Source organism: Dromiciops gliroides, chromosome 5, assembly GCF_019393635.1.
Source record: "Dromiciops gliroides isolate mDroGli1 chromosome 5, mDroGli1.pri, whole genome shotgun sequence".
NCBI classification, from domain to species: Eukaryota; Metazoa; Chordata; class Mammalia; order Microbiotheria; family Microbiotheriidae; genus Dromiciops; species Dromiciops gliroides.
In genome coordinates, this window is record NC_057865.1 from 298,334,909 (window position 1) to 298,356,048 (window position 21,140).

The 21,140-nt window shown below is 40.2% G+C and overlaps 1 long non-coding RNA gene across 1 annotated transcript in view; it reads right to left on the minus strand.

Annotated features, from left to right (window-relative positions):
- Nucleotides 1-16,425: 16,425 nt before the first annotated feature.
- The window catches only part of LOC122727822, a 30,279-nt gene continuing 25,564 nt past the window's right edge, over nucleotides 16,426-21,140 (minus strand). The window contains exon 3 of the long non-coding RNA XR_006353203.1: nucleotides 16,426-16,547. This is a non-coding gene — a long non-coding RNA (uncharacterized LOC122727822). The remainder of the gene's footprint in view (nucleotides 16,548-21,140) is intronic.

Consider the following 21,140-nt stretch of genomic DNA (forward strand, 5'->3'; position numbering starts at 1 on the left):
CACAAAGACTCCTCTTCATGAATTCAAACTCCACCTCAGACATCTACTAGATGTGTGAACCTGGGCAAGTCTCTTAACTGTTTTTGCCAAGAAAACGTCAAATGGATTCATGATGTGACTGAAAATGACACAATAATTTCTTTTTTTTAGAAACATTTTTTGTTATATGTGATGGCTTTCTGGGAGGGGAGGATTAATATAGAAAGACAAATAGATATAAAAATGACTTTTTTAAAAGAAGAATTGATAACACTTTTGTGATTGATTTTTGTAAAGGGAAAGAACATTAGTATGTCTATTTGGGGGGTCTACACACAGAAGTCCAAGGGCTGTAATCATAAGTATATATATGTATTTTCTTGGGACATGAGTGTTAGCAATAGGGGCATTGAGAGTTTCACTGTAGCTGTGCTGTGTCTGCCACCACATCCTTCTGATTTGGGAGTGGGATGGACCTCCAGACCTTCAAGAATGGGCATCAGAAAGGGAGTGGGTGGGTTTTATTACCTTGGGTCCTTCTACACTTGCCATGAATCATCCTCATCTGCATATTCCTATTCCAATTTAAGTTCCTAGTTGTCAGGAATCTCCAATATCGCCAAAGTCAGTCACATGGCCTCACTGCTCTGTGCTGAGCAGGTGCTAAAACTATATTACACTGAACAAAACTAACTTGGGGAGAGCTTGCTCTCCCCCCCCCACCCCTGTGAGGGACAAGGGGACAAGACCATGCATCTTAGAGGAATCATAGTCTTTAATTCCCAAGAATGTGACAAGATGATAATTGTCCCTATGATAAAGGTATCATAAGATGATAAAAATAAGATTAAATTAAAGCCTTGCCTCACATGGCCAGGAGAGCTGACAACTAACTTATGTTCAGGAGGGGAAGGGCCATAGACTTAGCTTCATATCCAGATTTATTTATTTTTTATCAAAGATGTGAATGGCTACAAAGGATCTTCATGAAACATAAAACTTCTCAATTTCCCCTTCCTCATCATCATAAAAAGAATAGATAAGTAGATGATAGATAGATAGATGGACAGACAGACAGATAGATAGAGAAGTAGATAGGTAGGGAAGCAAATAGGTAGACAGACACAGATGGACAGATGGACAGGTAGATAGATAGATATGTGTTATTGTGGTTAAATTACTCTGCATATGTGTGTATGTATGTTTGTGTGTAGCAATTTGTACCAGGCTACACATATAGTAGGTGGTAGACTTGGGAGTTATCCCATTTTTTCTCTTCCTAAATTCAGTTCCCTTTCTATAAGCCTTTCATTCCCCACCTCACAGGAACATAGGTTGTTATGAGCAAAGTGATTTGTAAACTCTAAAGTAGTATAAAAATGGGAGTAATTTGAATCAAGTAGTTTCTGAGTTTTATAATACTAATACCTTAGCCAAGAGCACCTTGGCTCCTTGGCTGGTCTACCAAACACTCTATTTCCCCAGTTCAATTATTCTTCCAATGAGGAAATAGGATTAGTTATCAATAGTTAAGATGTTTGAATGGTTTAATGGAACTGTAGCCCATACACCAGGAAAGGCCAACAGCATCCTTGGTAAATGTAAACCCATTAAGTACAATGCTAGAGTAGCCACCCCTGGCACATGCCTCACTGATAATGGCTCGTAAGTGCCACGGTGCTTAATGACAGAGCTGCTGTTTACTGACAATGGACCTGGCTGGAATCTATGAAGCAATGGTGATCTTGCTATAATGTCATCTTCTTCCACTTTGCTTTCTATTAATAAGTGATAAGCAATAGAGTATAGGACAGAAAATGGGATGCTAATGGACTTTAGCAAGATGACTGCAGCATACATTGCCTGGACAACTGTGTCCATGTTGCCAGAAAGCACTGCAGAGAACTTATGGGCCATTTGCAAACTTTAAAGATTGGAAGGTATGTAACTTTTAACTACATGGAATATACCCAGGGTGGTTGTTGTTGTAATGATATCTGCATATGAAGTTAATAAGAGATTAGATCTTGACAAGTCACTACTCTCAAGTGGATCTTCCATCCAGGCCAATCACTGCAATCCATTAAGGTTCTTGCCTGTGCATCATTTACAGGCTTTTTTCAAATAGAACTGTCATTGACTTTCAAGAAAAAAAATAGGATTTGCAAAAAAGCCATTGGCAAGCATGGTTCCTTCTTTTGTTTTATGAGGATTGTTTGAAATGTGAATTTCATCCTTTCTGATGAAATTTTGAATTTGTTGAAGTCTGGGACACATACACACACCCACACACACCCACACACACCCACACAATCCCCCCAAGAAAACCACTGGATTAACCAGTAAATTCAGTCAAGTAATTAATGAGAGGATAGAGGCAACTATCTTATATATTATCTCAGGTGAACCTAATTTCCAAGTTGGAAAGGACCTCAGTGGGCATCTAGCAGTCTAAATAGAAAACTGACTAAAATACCTTCCATAATATCACTGATGAGAATACATCCAGACTTTGCCTGGAAACCATTAGCAATGGAGACAGTGTAGCTCTCATTGTGTGGAAAGCCTTTGTATTGATCCTAAATCTCTCTGTGATTCTTCCCAATTTTTCTTAGTTTTGTTTCTGAGGCCAAGTGAAATAAGGGTAATTTCTCGTACATGTGCAATCCTTAAAATGCCCAAAGACAGTTGACATTTCACCTCCAAGTCTTCTCCTGGTTAAACATCTCTAAGTTCTTAAACTCTTGCTCCTAGGATCTGGCTTCATGGGCTTTCTTCATCCAAGTCTTCTTTTTTTCTGAATGTGCTCCAGTGTATATTACATGATATTTAAATGCCAATATTGTAAATGTCATGTACCAGAAGAATAGCATACAATGAACAGTATTAAAAATAAACTCCAAATATACTCCAGTATACATCCTTACTGTGATTTCAATGATGCATAAAAGGTTGACTTATCTACTAAACAGGTTACATGGGCACCAATAAACCAGGAAAGCAAACTGTGTCATCACTCAGATGAGATTATTGAGAAAAGTGTTAGGGGGGAAAATGTGGAGAGATATGACTATGTGTAATACTTTTTCCTTGGTGCTTTGGACTATATTTAATCTAGTAACCAGGTTGACTGATTTTTTCAGCTTTCATCAGTTTCTTGACCTTTGTATAGTCCCACCTTAGCTTCTTCTTATATTAATATGCCTCTATAGTCAGTCCTTTCTGATTGGAGGAACTCCAATCTCATGTACCAGTCACGGCTAAAGTTCCAGCTTTGAGCAAACCAGGTGAAAGGAAAGGAGCCTAGAGAAGATTGCCATCATCAGGAAGTCATCCAGATTGGTGGTGACTCTTTGGAAAGAGGCAGCAACAAAGCTAGTCAAGGGGAAAGGCTGAAAAAGTAAAGAATAAATATAACATAAAGAAAACTTTTCTTTCATAATACGTAATCTGCATGTGGCTGACATGAGGACTTTAATAACTAAGAATCTTTGATTCCTAAAAGTAATTGGTAAATCTAGAAGAAATAACTTAGGCTTAGCTGGCAGATTTGTGGACTTCAGTTTGTGACAACCAGAAAGAATTAAATCATCTAGTTGCTGGAAAACCACCCTCTTTGGAGCAGAGAAGTGTGGTTGAGAGATATGAAAGACTAGACTTCAGATAAGCTGAGGTTCAAGCAGAACTAGTCTAAGGAGACACTCATAGAGTCACCTGCTTCTTGGAAGAGCTTACTAGAGGAACAATATTTCTTTTGATATTTGGAAGAGCTGACAGGAAGAAGAAGTTTTATCTTTCCTACTTGGAAGATATTACTGAAGGATGGGACCTTGCCCTGAACTGCCCCATACTACCTGACATATGGAAACCTTTCAGAGCTCAGATGAAGGGGCTGGCCTGGAAAAGCTTTACAGATTCAGTACAAGGTTTCTGCTTTTTATGAAAGTGCTTAAAATCTGTCAGCAGTCCAGAGAAGGAACAACCTATGAAAGGCAGGCAGAAAAGAAGTGGCAGCACCAAGCTCTAGAAGAAGGAAGGCTGACATGTTTTTCATGCATGTCCCTTATGGTTGGGAAAGTTTCTGGCCAATCTGCCTCATGAGCACTGAGTTCAATGGAGGGAAAGAAGTGTACCCCCAGTTGACTCTTAGAACATTGTTACCATTCTTGCTTGGCCTTCTGTTTTGTATTTGCATCTGATTAAGAATGAATGTGGTTCATCTTAGCTGATTTGTTACTTAAGAAGTGCGTTAGTTGGGGCTCAGAAATTATAGCTTACACTAGTAGGAAAGTAGTCACTCTTAGACCTGTTAATGTTAGTTGTAGTACCTATCTGTATGTAACGATGTTGACTGGGCCAACCAACTAAGAGAATGAAGAGAAGGAGGAGTGAACAACATGGCCTATAGAGGACAACACATAACTTTTGCAGGTAGAGCAAAGCTGTTAGGAGCAAGCAACTCACTGTAGCAATGGGATCAAGATCCCAAAATATCCTTATACACTAGGTCCAAAGCCTATAATGTGAAATCGAGTAGGGATAAATGCAAAGTCTTATTCCAGGGTTAAGAAAAAAATAGCATTACCAACACAATATGAGTGAGGGATATCTAGACCAAATTTCATTTACCAAGGTGGTTTTTAATCTAAATGAAAGTGCAGAGTCCAGTGAGGTAATAGGCAGTAAGTCCAACCCAATAATAAGCTGGATTGAGAAAGGCTTATGGTCCAGGACTCAGGAAATGATCAACTCACTGTACTTTGCCCTGGTCAGACTTCAACTGGAACAGTTAGTGTATCTATTCCTGGCCTCATATTTTAGTAAGGGCACCGAGAGTCTGGAGGGTATTCATTAGTGGACAACCAAGATAGAAATGAGTCTCGGATACATGCTGCATGGGAATTATCTGAAATCATGAATGTGATAAACCTGACAAATTTCCTTAGCCTACCCAACCACAATTATTGTGCAGTTTTTCCTAGTTACAAGGCCTTTTAATGCAGGCTGATGAGTGATTGTTGATTGATTGACTGACATGTTCTCAGCTAGTTAAGGTATCAAGATGAAAATGGGATGGGTGGTTTTTACCCCATCCTTGCATTTGCATGTATTAGGTGCTTAGCAAGTTCAGCTGAATTAATTTAAATTGAATTGTCATCTGTAAATTTGTTGAGCAGTCATCCATTCTGTCATCCAAGCCACCAAGAACAATGGGGAACAGTATGGGTGAAAGAGCATGATTTCTGATGTTGAGGCCTTAGTTTTAAAGGTTTCATGGAAGGGAAACATGAAGTGGAGAGAGTAAATGTTTGTCCTTTTAAGCTGGTGAGCAGGGTGTTAGAAGGAAAGGTGTCATCATTGCCAATGTGAGGAGAAAGCCAATGGGAAATTTTGGAGGAGTAGAAACAAGCTAGAGCAGAGTTTCCATGGGGCATAGTAAGAGGAGATAGGAGAAGGTGAGGGACAGAAAATTAAAACAATTGTGCTTAATGGTCTGAAAGCTCATTGCCACTGGCTTGAGATTTCTCAAATATAATTGCATGTGTAGAATAGTGTTAGATATTTCATAAGAGGATGTTAGGAAGTGCTTTCCAATAATTAAAATGCAGACACAGCCTTGCTCAGATACAAGACTATGAATAAAGCTGCCACTTCTCTTGTTGTGCCTCACCAACTCACTATATTAGTTCAGTCATGAACATTTGAAGAGAATGGCTTGGGTTGGATTCCAAGCCCCAGACTTATCTCCTATTATCATCACTGACTCCTGTAAGATTTTGTCTAATAGGGAAGGAGAGCTTGGGGTCAGTCACACAGCAGATCAAGTAGCATCGTAGGAGAAAGAAACAGAATCCTTCAGAAGAGGCCTAAGGTATAGTGGGATGATGCTCTCTTTTGATTCATGGAGGTTTTGTTTATGAAGGAGGTGGTTTTAAGATTCCTTTTTGTTTCTTCCAAATTATCAATTGAATAAACACAAGAACTAGATTAAGCATTGAGTCATGGCTTTAAAACTTGGCTGGGCTACTTTATCAATGATGTAATTTTCTTAGAGTCACTTCATCTCTTTGGGCCTCAGTTTCCCCTTTTATTAAGTGATTTTTCCTCTCTTCCTATAACTATCACCTTAGGATTCAAAGTGTAATTAGCTCATATTTATTCATCATTACTATCATGAAATAGGTCTGCCCCCTATTCAGTCTCTCCTACATGCTGCCAGGCTTATTTCCCTTCTATATAGATCTAATAAGGCCATTCCTCAACTGAAAGCACTGTAGTGGCTCCCTTTCTACTGCTACCCAAGAAATGTTTGAATTCCTTGGTTTCTCATTCAAGGTCCCCCTTCCCCACCATCTCTTTTGAAGTTTATCTCCCTCTGAGTCCTCAGTTCTAGACAGTCTGACTAATACTGGACATGACTTGTATTCTCCTTCCTCCATGGCTTTGCTTAGGCTACTTCCTATGCTTACAATACTCCCCTTCTCTTTACTGACTTATTGAATCTCAACCAATACCTTAAATTCTAACTCCATGGGTACTTTTTTCAGGCATCATTCCTGATTATAGAAGAGGGTGTAGGAAAAGAGTGATGGATTTATTCTGAGAGGATCTGGGTTCCAACTTCAGCTCTGCCACTCACAACCTATATGATCTTAGGCAAGTCACCTCCACTTTCTGGGCCTTGGTTTCTGTATCTGTAAAATGACAATGGTAGCACTAGGTGACTTCCAAATTTCCACTGAGCTATAAATTAAGGTCCCTAATCTTACAGAGCAGCCATGCAGTGATTTTTTTTATAATTACTTGTGTTTGTATATTTTTCTCCAACTAGACTGTGAACACCAGACATGCAGGAAATATATTTTGTCTAAACTTTCCCCCTCATCTCACAAAACAGTCCTCTGTACTCAGGAGGGGCCTGATATACGTTTGGCAAAATTGCAGAAGTAATAGGGTAGTGGTTTTCATAGGAACTGTAATTAAGAAACTCCTTAGGAATCATCTCAAATCCTGCTGTCTAGAATAGGCCCTATAAAAGACTATGAAGTTGGTAGGGTTGTCTTTGCTGCCCCTGTCTCTCATCCAAGCACCTCCTCCATCAAATAGATGGCTATCTATCCAATGTTTGTTGATTTCAGGGTACCATGGAAAAAGCACTGGATTTAGAGTCTGAAGGCTTGTTTTCAAATCTTGCTTCTGAAGGCCACTACTTGAGCCTCATTTTCTTCAACTACAAAATGGGGGCTTTGGATTAGATGGCCCTTAGGTCCATTCCAGCTTTATATTTGTGAATTTATAAATATTTCCCCCAGTGTGAAGGCACCAAAGTTCTTACCTTGTACTACAGATGTCCATATTCATTTCCCGTTTTTCCTTCCGTGCCACTTCCTCCACTTACCTTTCTTCATTTTAGTATATAGCACTCTAGCTTCTTAAAAAAACCCCATATTTGGGAGCTACAACATATATAAGTGAGAGAGGATGAGATATAGCATAAAACTATTAAGGTAAGTCAGAAGCAGATGTTACAGAGCTTTGAATATTAGCCTGAGGGGGTTATTTTATTTGAAATGCAATAGGGAAAGCTAAGTTGGTGAATTAGAGGCAGTAAGCAGATAAACTCTCTCAACATTCCCCTCCAAACAATTTAAAAATAATGCCTCAAATCAAATTTTGGAGTGGCAACGCTAAGAAAATATCAGTGTGAGACATTTTTCCATCCTATAAAAACTTAGGAGGTCTGCTGGGGTGGAGGCCTGTCTAGAGTACACACATATAGCAGCAGAAGATTTGAGACCTCTCAGCTCAAAGATGGTAAGGAAGTAAAACAACTGGCCAGGGGGGGAAAAAGTACAGGGGACCCATTGCTGGCACTAAGTGTACCTGTCACTGATCAGCAGCTCAATTGTTCCAGGGCAAAGAAGACTGCTTATGTTCAGTCACAACAGAGCAGAAGTTCTGGTCACAGTTCAAGAGCCAAGAGAAGTACTAGCACTTGTTTAGGAGAGCAGGAAAACTTCCTGAGTAAAGACCAGAGCACAGATTTCAAATCTCTCCCCGCATGATATCACTTTGAAAGCACTGAACACTTGAAGAGTCCCAGAACTAATTCTGAAAACAGTAGCACAGAAAATCCTGAAAATTTAGACAGCAGCTCCTTATCCATAAGTGAGAGTAGCCCAACTTTAACATAATGTCCAAAGCAAGAAATAGGTTGCATAATGAGCAAACAACCACAGCAAGGGAAAAAAACAAACACACAAACAAAAAAACTTGACCATACAAACTACTACTGGGGGCAGCTAGGTGGTGCAGTGGATAAAGCACCAGCCCTGGATTCAGGAGGACCTGAGTTCAAATCTGGACTCAGACAATTGACACTCAGTAGCTGTGTGACCCTCAGCAAGTCACTTAACCCTCATTGCCTTGCAAAAAAGACTAAAGCTCACTGAATAAAATAATTTCTTAAAAATTAGAAGTGGTCAAGTGGAGACTAATGACTCCAAGAGACATAAAGAAACAATAAAACAATGTCAAAAGAATAAAAAATAGAAGAAAATGTGTAATATTTAATTGGAAAAACAATCAGGAAAACAGGAGAAATAATTTAAGAGTTATTAAGAAATATTTTAAGCATTTAAGAATTAGAAAGCTATTATCAACCAAAAATCCTAGATCTGAAGTTTCAATAAATTATGAAGGAATTGTCCCATTATTTTAGATCCATAGTATAAAATAGAAATGGAAATAATCCATTATTCACCTCCTGAAACTGATCAGAAAATTAAAATTCTCCAGAATATTACAACCAAAGTCTAGAGCTCCCAGGTTAAGGAAAAAATATTGCAAGAATCCGCAGTCAGCATCACACAAGATTTAGTGTCTTTTATGTTAAAGGATTGGAGGGATTTTAATGTGGTATTCTGAAAGGCAAAGGAAGTAGTATTATAACCAAGATTATCTACCCAGCAAAACTGAGTGTAATCCTTCAGGGGGAAAATAGATATTTAATGAAATAGAAGACTTTCAAGCATTCCTGATGTAAAGACCAGAACTGAATAGAAAATTTGACATTCCAATAGAAAACTCAAGAGAAGTATAAAAAGGTAAACATCAAAGAATAATCAAAATAGACTCAATAATGGACTATTTGCATTCCTACATGGGAAAATGCTTTATTTTACTCCTAAACACTTTATCATTATTAGGGCAGTTTTAAAAGAGTATACATAGAGAAAAGACATGGTTGTGAGTTATGCTGGAATGATCTCCAAAAAATGAAGGGGTGCCAAAAAAGAAATGCTCTAGAAGAAGGGGAAAAGGAGAATTAGAGTGGAGACATTTTTCTCACATAAAAGAAGTATACAAGGAAGAGCTCTACAGTGAATGAGAAAAGAGTGGGGTGGGCAATGGTTAAAACTCATTCTCATTAAAATTGATTCAAAGAGGGAAGGATATATATATATATTTACATATATACATAAATAGATACATTTACATCTACATCTATGTCTATGTCTACATCTACATACATATATACATACATACATACATACATATACATACATAGGTATACAAACATTCAGTTGTATATAGAAATATTATATCTTACCCTATAGGGAAAAAGGAGAGGAAGGAGATAAGAAAAAGGAGAAAAAAATGATAAAAGGAAGGGTGGAGTAAGGGAGACAGTGGTTAGAAGCAAAATAGATGTTTGAGTAGGTACAGGATTAAAAAGAGGGAAAGAAGGATAAACAGAAAAAAATAGGATTGAGGGGAAATGCACAGCTAATAATCATAACTGAGTACAAATGAGATGATCTCATCCATAAAATGGAAGTGGATAGCAGAATAAATTAGAAATCAGAATTCAACAATACATTGTTTACAAGAGACACACTTGAAACAGAAAGACAGAGAGAGTTAAAATAAAGGACTGAAGTAGAATCTAATATGCTTCAGCTGTAGGAAAAAAAAAAAAAACCACAAGGGTAGTAATCATGATTTCAGACAAAGCAAAAGCAAAAATAGACCTAATTAAAAGAGATAATCAGGAAAACTACATTTTGCTAAAAGGTACCATAGTATCTTTGATGTAATATCAAAAATGTTTATAAGTAAGTTTCTCTGATAAAGGCTTAATTTTTCTCATATATAGGGAATTGAGCCAAATTTACAAAAAATAAGATACATTCCCCAAATGATAAATAGTCAAATGAGATGAACAGGCAGATTTCAGAAGAAATCAAAGCTATCTACAATCATATAAAATACTTTAAATCACTATTGATTAGTTAAATGAAAATTATAATATCTCTAAGGTACCAACTTTCACCTATTAGAAATAATGAATGCTGGAGAGGATGAAGGAAAATAGGTACACTAATGAATTGTTGGAGTAGTGAACTGGTTAAGCCATTCTGGAGAACAATTTGGAAGTATGCCAAAAGAGCTATAAAACTATGCATGTCCTTTGATGAACTAATAGCACTACTCAACTTGTGCCCCAAAGACATCAAAGGGAAAAGAGAAGGACCTATATGTGCAAACATATTTATAGCATCTATTTTTGTGATGGCAAAGATTTGAAAATCGAGGGAATGATCATCAATTGGGGAATGGCTGAACAAGTTGTGGCATTTGATTATGATGGATTACTATCATGCTGTGGGAAGTGAGGAGGGGGGTGACTTCAGCAAAACATGGCAAGACCTATATGAACTAATGCAAAGGGAAGTAAGAAGAACTGTGAGACCATTGTGCACAGTAATAACAATGTTGTGATGAGGACCAAATGTGAAATACTTGGCTACTCTGATCAATACAGTGATCCAAGATAATTCCAAAGGACTCATGATGAAAAAATGCTATCTACCTCCCAAGGGAGAACTGATCAATTGAGTGCAAATTGAAGTATAATTTAGTCACTTTATGTTCTTTGTTTGATTTTAAAAACACACAATATGTCTAAAATGGGATATGTTTTTTCATGATTTTACATGATATCATATTGTTTGCCCTCTCAGTGAATATGGTAGAATGTGGGAGGGAGGGAGAAAATTTGGAATTCAAAATTTAACAAGAAAAGAATGCTAAAAATAAATAAATAATAAATTGATTTAAAAAATTTTTAAAAGGCAAAAAATCCCCACAACAATAGGGAGCTACTATGTTTAACAGAGTCAGACCTATACTTTATGAAAATTACTTTAGCTGTGGGGTAGATGGTTTGGAATGGACAAAGACTGGAGCGGGGTGGGGTGCTAATGAAAAGGCTATTGTCATATTCTTAATGAGAAGTGTTGAAAGCCTGAGCTACAATAGTGTTTGTGTGGGCAGAGGATGCAACAGATTCTTTGATGGTGAAGTTTTTCCTTTACATTAGTATTTGTTTTTTTTTTTTTTTTTTTTTGCAGGGCAATGGGGTTAAGTGACTTGCCCAGGGTCACACAGCTAGTAAGTGTCAAGTGTCTGAGGCCGGATTTGAACTCAGGTACTCCTGAATTCACGGCCGGTGCTTTAACCACTGCGCCACCTAGCTGCCCCCTCCTTTACATTAGTATTTAACCCATTATTCCTATAGTGTAATATCCTGCAATCATGCATGTTTACACGCGTGCACACAAACACACATGCACACACATTTTTCTTCCTCTTTCCATTGTGACACAAGTCAGGAAGTTCTTCAAATTACCTCTTGCAGAATCATCTCTCATTGGAAAACCCAGAGAGATTTCTGGCCTTCCTATTTATCTCAGAAACCTCAATGACCACATGATAAATCTGTCCCCTATGTCTCCAACCCTGAGCATCATATATCTGAATGAGTCCTTTGAAGAATGATGGGCCCTTGCCCTAGACAGTGAGCTGAGAGGAGTGGGTTCCCAGAGGACAGCCAAGGAGCAGACTGCTCACTCAGAATTTGTAATGTTAAGCTGTCCCTTTAGAGTATGGGAGTGTTGTAGGGGATGTTGGGTCTCTAGGTGTATTTTGCCTGAAGATGTATGGCTTGAAATAGAAAATCTATAAAAAGAACAGCCGATAGCCAGATATGATAAGTACTCACCCTTGATTGTCCCCAGTTGAAACCTCTTGTACATAAAATAATAATTTTTCTTTTTAATTTGCCTCTATTGACTCAATTGGGCTGGTCTCTCAGGGCCTAGGTTGAGTAGATAATTAAACAAGGGATGGTGAAGGCCTCCATGTACACTGTCGAAGCCATGCTTATTATAGATCCAGCAACAAATGGAACGTGCACTAATTAAGTGTCTGTGTAAAACACTGGGCTCCTGTTTAGATGTGACCCAGCCCTTGACCCCAGAGAGTGCACAGTCTAGTCCTAGGTTGGAGTTGAATTACAATATAAAATTACATTATAAGTAACAAATATTGATTGATTAATTAAGTAGAACATGGAGGAATAAAAACCTTACTGGGTGAGAGTGAGGGACCAGGGTAAGGCATCACTGACTGGAGCATCCTTGAGAAGTTATCCTTAGAGTTGGTTATTGAAGAAGGGATTGGGATTCCACATGGAAGAGGGGCTGTATACTGCATAGAGGGAACATATTGAATAAAGACATGGATGTGGATGAGCAAGTGTGGGACATTTCAGGGGACAGAGAGTCGTATATATCGGTCACTGATTGGATCACAGATTTACACCTGGATGGAACCTAGGGGTCTTTTATTCTAACCTCTCTACCTCATAAATGAGTAAAATGAGCCCTGAGGAAGTGAGTTGATTAGCAACAAGGTTGTACAGATAGTAAGTATCAGAGAAAGACCTGAAGCCAAGTCCAGTATTTCTACTGTACTGGTCTAAATGGAACATAGAGTCTACAGAGGGGAGGGATATAAGAGAATGGAGGAAGAAGGGAGCATGGGGCCAGATGGTGGAGGACTTTGGCTGGCAGGCAGAGAATCTTGAACCTTACTCAGGGATGGAATAGGGAGTCACTGGATATCATCTCAATGCCCATCCTTGGTGCATTCCCAGAGAATTCCCTGTGTATTTGAAAAGGGGACAAGAGCATGGGGAGGGTGCCTCCTGGAAGATGTCTTAGACACCATCTTTGCCAAGCATGAGAAAACTGATGTTGAGAGGAAAGGGGGATCCACTTAGGGTTACTCAAGAAGTAAGTGGGAGGTAAGACTTTAAATTTGGATTTTCTGGTAAACGTATGTTGGCTTTTGCTGCAGTGTGGAGATATGTGCTCTTAAGAAATATGATTGCTTTTCCTTGGAAATCAGATTATGAAGCTCATTCTCAGATGTGCTCATATTCTGCTCTTCCCAGGAGAAGGAGGCGTACCTGAAGGACAAGAGGATGTGACAGAGCAGAAGGCCACTCCTTGATTTCCTCCCATCAGTGGTTCCCTCACTGGCCACTCTCCCCACATACTGTGGGGCCAGTCAGACAAGATTTGCCCATGTGCCAAGGCTGATCCCACTTCTTTCAAATGTTTGTGAGCCCATGACCGTGTAAGACACTGCAACCACCTAATGATTTATTAATGATATCGCCCAGCAGGGCTTGGAATGGCTCCTACTGAGATAGATATATAGAAAGAAAGATTCTCTCCAAAGTCCAAAGCTTATAATCCTAAATCCCACACCAGGAATGAAAAAGAGAGAGAGAGAGAGAGAGAGAGAGAGAGAGAGAGAGAGAGAGAGAGAGAGAGAGAGAGAGAGAGCTTACTTGCTCTCTGCAGATAGAGCTGCATGTTGAAATTTTTACTGTCTTTTAATGCCACCTATTCCAGGAAGCCTTCACGGATCTGGTTTTAGTGGCTCAGATCTGAACCAGTGCTGTATTTGCCCCCTCTCTGACACATGATCAGGTATAGTGGACATGGATTTTTTTGTCTCTGTAGATTTGCTTCAATCAATCAATTTCCAAGTATTTATTGTTTCCTGTGTCCCAGGAAAAGAATGAAATGGGTGGGTGAGAACAGCCTGTTCCAATGGCCATGAAGGTAGCTGAAGCAGGTGCTATGGAACACTTGGAGCTTAGTCCGACAGGGAAGACTCCAAGGTCATCCACTACATCCCTTGTCATTAACAGTCATCCTGATTTTTCCCTTGTCACTGGACTTTGGTGATTCTGGAAGAGAGAGTGAGACTGATGACTGTGTGACTCTGTCTCACTTAAATCCACTTCAAGAGCAACTCAAGACATCACATGTGGTGTCATTGGTTCTCTTCAAAAATGAAGGACAAGGGCAGCTAGGTGGCATGCTGGATAGAGCACCGGCCCTGGAGTCAGGAGGACCTGAGTTCAAATCTGTCCTCAGACACTTAACACTTACTAGCTGTGTGACCCTAGGCAAGTCACTTAACCCCAATTGCCTCACCAAAAAAACAACAACCCCAAAACAAAAAAATGAAAGACAAGAGCAACAATATCTACTCATAAAGAGATGGCATTCTAATGAGAGAAATAGATATACATATGTATGCATGTGTGCATATGTGTATATATACATATATATATGTGTGTGTGTGTGTGTTTGTGTGTGTATTTAACTGCAACTACAAAGTAACTGAATACAAGGCAGTTTGGCAGAGAGGGCATTAGAAATTGGGGAGGGGCAGGGAGAAGAGGTTCTTGCAGAAGATGCTGCTCAAGCTGTATCTTCAAGGAAACAATGGACTCCATGAGGCAGGCTCAAGTAGGGCAGACATTCCATTCATGGAAGACAGTCAGGGCAAACGAGGAGAGATGGTAAATGGAGTGTCGTGGGTGAGAAGCAAAGAGAAGGTCATTTTGTCTGGATCAGGGGTGGGAGTGATCCTGGCAGCTCCAGTAGGTGAGGACCATTGTGTTATCCAACCTCTGGCTCTAGTGCAGTCCTTAGCCCAGGGCTTTGTTCTAAATCCTTAATGACTATGTATGGATTTGAAGGAATGAATTTTCAAGAGGAAAGAACTCAGAGGAAAAAGCAATATGGTATAATGCTAAAAGAGCTGCATTTCGAGCTGGAGTGCCTGGGTTCAAATTCAGGCTTTGTGACTTATTTCATGTTTGACTATGTGCCTATCCCTTATTCCCTCAGTTTCCCCTTTGAAATGAAGGATCGCAGGCATGGTGGCAGACACCTGTAACTCTAGCCACAGGGAGGCTGAGGCTAGGGCAATGCTTGAGTTTGGGAGTTGTGAGATACAGTCTGAGATACAGAGATAGGTCTGAAATTGAGAGAGTGCATCCACTGAGTCTGGCCCCCATGTGATAAACCCTCTGGAGCAGAGGGTTAGCAGGCCTTGGCCTAAGGAGGGGCAAACTGGCTCAAATCCAAAAGCTTGGGATTGGCCTGTGAGAGGCCACTGTACTCCCAGCCTGGATTAGTTAGGAAGACCCAATCTCAAACTAAACTAAAACTAACCATGCTGATAGCTAATGCTTATATAGTCCTTACCATGTTGCTGGCACTGGACATGAGGTGCTTTACAATTATTACCCCATTTGATCCTCACAACAACCCTGGGAGGTAAGTGCTATTATGACCCCCATTTTACAGATAAGGAAACTGAGACCAACAGAGTGACTTTCCCAGGGTTACACAGCTAGCAAGTGTCTAAGGATGTACTTGGATTCAGGTCTTCCTGAGTCCAGGCCCTAAGCACCACTTATTGTACTCTGCTGCCTATGATGATGATGAGGGAGCTGGAGTGGTGATCTCCAAGGTCCCTTCAATCTCTACATCTTATAATAAGACAGGAGTGGGGCATAAGAAGTGTCTTCAAGTCTTTTGAGGGCTCTCATGTAGAACAAGGATCAGATATTCTGCTTGGCCTCATTCAGGGTGAAGATTTCAGGTGGACCCAAGGACATAGGATGTAAGAGACCCCCCTCAGCCTTGCCAGTCCAGCAGCAGTCGCTAGAAAAGCATTACTCTTCCCTAGCACAAACCAACCCTAGGTCTTCTACCTTCAGATTCACTGGCTCTCTTCAATATCCCCCTTAAGCTGTTTCCTCTCTTCCTCATCTTTAACAAAACTGAACTGAATATGGGTTTGTTTCCCCATTTCTTTGTTGTCCATTTCGCTGTTTGGGCTAAACAGAAAAATGCTGGAACAAGGATCCATTGCCCCCTAGATTCGAAAATGCTCTGGGCATTTGCCTGGGTTCCTTAGATGCTGTGCTAAAGAAAGGAAAACGTTTGGCTAGGAATCCTCAGCTCCTTTTGGACACTGACAGGACATTTTTGTAACCAAGCAACCACTGTGGAATTTTTTTAATGCCAACAATTTTAATATGATATGTCATAGTCAGAACAGATAACTACCATTTCCCCACCTTGTCCAACACGGATGCGGCATCTGATGTCTGCACAGCTTGGGTTTGCTGAATCTGCCTTTGAGAAGTAGACAGTCCCAGAAGCCATGGACCCAGTACTCTCAACAACAAGGACAAGGGGCCAGTGCCTTCTGACATGAGCATCCCCAGTCCCTGGGAGGTAGCATTTAACAGGGTCTAGCAACCAACCAGGAATCTCTCTCCTCTTTGCTGTTATACCTTGACAGACCCTGGAAATCATCTGGTTCTCCTATCTATCTCCAATCTGCAAAAAACAAACAAACAAACAACAGCAACAACAAAAACCAACTGGCCAGTTAATTGAGTGAATGTAGTAAGGGAAAAATTAGAGCCATTCTAACTGGCTGCTTGATGTCCTGTGCCTGCTTACAAGAAGCCATAGGTCAGACTTCTAGGACTGCAGTCCTTTGGGCAGTCTGGGTGAGAATCTTCCCTTTGGCTTGAAGCGATCGTGTTAACGATTCATTTTCCAACAGGCTCTGGCGTCTGCCCTCTAGTGCTGCCTGCAAACTCCTGGGGCTTTTACAGTCAGAGCCCAAACTACCTCTGCCCACACAATGCAACAGGGCTCTAGGTTGTTCTGTACTGGCTACGGAAGTTTTCTGTCAGGACTCCTCAGCTATACTTTCCATTTTAAGAAAACATTTTAATTTAAAGTTTTCAGTCCCAAATTCTGTACCTTCTTCCCTCCCTCCCTTCCCTCCTACCTGAAGTAGTAAGCAGATATAGATTATGCATGTGCAATTATGTAAAACATGAGCAAGTTAATCTTTTTTTGTATAAGAAGATTCAAATAAAAGAAAAAAAGAAAGTGAAAAACAGCATGCTTCAGTCTATATTAATTAATATCAGTTCTTTCTTTGGAGGTGCATACTGTGCTTCATCAATAGTCCTTTGGGATTGTCTTGGAGCATTGTATTGCTAAGAATGGTTGTCTTTCACATTTCTTCATCAAACAATATTGCTGTCTCTGTGCACAACATTCTCTTGGTTCTGCTCATTTCACTATACGTCAGTTCATATAAGCCATCCCAGGTTTTCCTGAAATCATGCTGATTGTCACTTCTTATAGCACATTAATATTCCCTCACCATCCTATACCACAGCTTGTTTAGCCATTCCTTGATTGATGAGCATTCTTTTGATTTCCAAATCTTAGCCATCACAAAAAGAGCTGGTATAAATATTTTTGTACAAATAGGTATTTTTCTCTTTTTTGGATGTCTTTGGGTTGTATGCCTAGCAGTGGTATTGCTGGATCAAAGGGTATGCACAATTTTATGGCCCCTTGGGCATAGTTGCAAATATTGAGGTAAGAAAGGAGATTAACAGCCTCTTTTCAATAATCAAAATAGGGTTTATTTTTAAAACTTTTTATTACTTTTCAGTTACATGTAGAGATAGTTTTCAACATTTTTTGCAGGGCTATAGGGGATTAAGTGACTTGCCCAAGGTCACAGCCAGTAAGTGTCAAGTGTTTGAGGCCAGATTTGAACTCAGGTACTCCTGAATCCAGGGCCGGTGCTTTATCCACTGTGCCACCTAGCTGCCCCCCAAAATAGGGTTTAATAATGGGAACAAATTTAAAACACAAGTCAGGTTAATAAAGCTAGGGACAATGAAAAAGGGAATGGGGGAAGGAAAAAAATATGAGACCTGCAAATTCACCACCACCTGGAACAAGCAGTTTCAAAGAGAAGCAGTTGCACAGTGTTCCAGCATCTCTCTCGCTCTCTCGCACCTCCAAAGTTAAACTTTCCTCCCTTCTCTCTCCCACAGGAAACAGGGCCAACCACACACACACAGCCCTAAGCTAATTGGCTGGCAGCCCTGATTGACAGAACTAACAACTGTCTCTGCAAATGCCAGCCGCCCAGCTTCCAGATGCCAAAGTCCACCTGACCTGTCCTCAATGGGCTTCTCATCATGATGGGGCTTCCCTCATTATAATTTGGCCAGGCCCATGCAGGGGACCAGGTGTCTGGCACAAAGTCAGCATGCATGGTGCATGCTGGGGCCTCCAATCCCAGCCAAAGATGGGGGTCACAGAAACCCCAAATCACAACCAATTCCTTACAATGTGTATTACATATATATATATATATATATAAATGAATTTATAAAACTATGAATTTTCATGAATATATGAAAGTATATTAAAATAAACGTGGCCTAATGGTCTACCCCAAAATACTGTGTTGTTGTCTGTGAAGGTGTTTTCTAGGATCAACATGGTCCTTTAAAGTTTTTCCATTCTGTACATCATCAATCCCCCAACAAAAGGAAACACTAGATGGAAAGAAGGCTTCTAAGCCCCTAGGGATATATTATGACCTCTGGAAAAAAATTTTCACTTCTTATATATTTCTATTTTTCTACAGAAGTTTTCACAAAACTTCAAATTGCCATTGCTTACTAATACTGTGTGTGTTTATGTAAGTGTGTGTATGTGAGTTGTGTATGTATGTGGTCAAAAAACACTAGATGTCACACATGACTACAGACCCAGAGCTGGATCCCTTGGGAAACAGAAGCTTTACCACCTGTGCTTGAGGAATTATTGGTTTGCAAGCTTAGACTTAGGCACAAAATGAAAATACCATATCCAGTACTGATGGGTGTGGTTTACACAGCATATATTGAGAGACCGAGATGAGCAAAAGCACCCCAGGTATGAGGGCTGACCTGTGCAAAGGCATGGGATTCCAAGTCTGAGGCACAGCTAGCAGGGCAGTTTGCCTGGAATACAGAATGTAGGAAAAGGAGAATAAAGGGTGGATTGTTTAAGGGAATAAAATGGAGGATAGTCTGAAATGTTACACAGGGAAGCTGAATCACTAAGGAGTGATTCAAGGTTTTTGACCATTGAGGTAGCATTGTCCAACCATTACCTTAAGATTATTCTTTTTATTGATCTAGTAGATGGATTGAGGAGGGAAGGGTCTGGAGATAGAGATACCACATTGGAGGTTATTCACTTAGTAAGCTCTTGGTTGCCCATTGAGCTGGTTGAGCTTCCAACCACCCCAATTTAATCTGCATGTGTCCCAAATCACTGCTACATTGCAATTATATTAATTATGATACAATTTTGACTTTGTGATGTACAAATTCTGTTGTTCTCTTCTCACTCCTGAGTTTTTCTTGTTTATCATTGAATCTGGCCTGACCTTCCAATACAATGGATTTTTCAACATTTCAAGACATCTGATAGTATCCTTATAGATATACATTCCCCAAATCCATGTATTGGTACATAGTTTTATAAGCTAAGAAGGGAGGCAAGACAAAGCAAGGTAATGTAAGAAAAGGGAAGATAAGGGAAGGGAAGAGGAGGATGGAAGAAAGGAAGAATAATTGGGGGGGGGAAGGATGGAAATAAATCATCCCTTGACAGCCAGCCTGCTGGAGATGAGTCCTTAGACAGTAGACACAGAGATTGTTTCCAGTCCAGTCCTGGAAGTTTTCTCAGCTTGGTAGTTTTTAGGATGTCCAAGACATTATTTCACTGGCACAGATATCAGGAGCACAGGAAACCTCCACACCTCGATGATACACGTGGGTAGGATGTCAGAAGAAGGGATGCTATGCACAATTAACTTTTACTGGTGTCATCTTTGCCCAGAATATTTGCCATGACCTGTGCTGGGCTCGTCTAAACTGAGACATAAAAAACACACCTGTATTATCTGCTCAATAAATGAGCTTCGGAATGCTCAGGCACCTGGGTTTCCCTTTGCCACATGAGCAAGCTGAGGCAAATAGCTGTGTTGCTACTCAGGGAAGATAGAAGGAACAGCAGTGACTGTCAGCAGCTGATAGTGATTCAAATTGTGTTATCATGGAAGCGGAGTGGTGCAGGATGAAAATGACAGAGCCCTAGGTTGGAGCCTGACATAGAGGGGAGACTGGATTCCAGGATGCAGCTGTGCAGTGAGGAGGATCTGAAAGAGGAAGCAAAAGACCCACTCATGCATTTGTATGTTGACTGCAGCCTCCAGCTACTCCTGTACCCCTGGGGCACAGGACTGAGTACAAGTAGACAGTGGTGCCCCATGGGAATATCTTCTTCCTTTCCCCAGCTGCCACAGCTATTTGATCAAGTGTTATCCAAATGGAAACCAGCTAATGCTCACGAGTCCTAGAGAGGGAGAGAGGGAGGGAGGGAGGGAGGCAGGCAGGCAGGCAGGCAGGCAGTGTTGTATAGTGGATAGAGCACTGCATTTGAATGCCACCTCTAACCACAGGCAAGTCTCTTACGTTCTTGGAAGCTCTCTTTCTCCCTCTGTGCATCAGAGATAGTCATACATGAAGTATATACTCCCAGACTTCTTGTTAGGTTAAACTGACATATTGCATGTAGGGTGCTTTGTACATGTATATAAATATGAATTCCAGTGAGTTAATATCATGCATTAGTGAAACTATGATTTCCTATGTGTGGATACCCCTTCCATGATGCCAACTGCTTTCCCCATAGCTTCTCCTGCCCCTCAAGTCCAGCTTATCTGCCTCAATACTTTGTGTGTTGATTTTAAAGGCTAAGATATTATAAGCTGATGGAGTTGTTGCTTTTATGTCTGTCTCATCTTCCCAGAATTTGCACAACAAAAGCTTTCTAATCATCCTGTTACATCCCCCACATCCTAACACAAACACATACTGTAAGCACTTAAATGGACTTGTTCACCAGACTAACTGTCCAGCCTCATTGCCTATTATTACTCCCCTTTACATCTTTTTGGTCTGGCCAAACTGGCTGTCTCCCTTTTTCTGCCATGTGGTATTACATTCCTCTTCATTGTGTCTTTGGAATAGGTTATACTCTAGGCTTAGG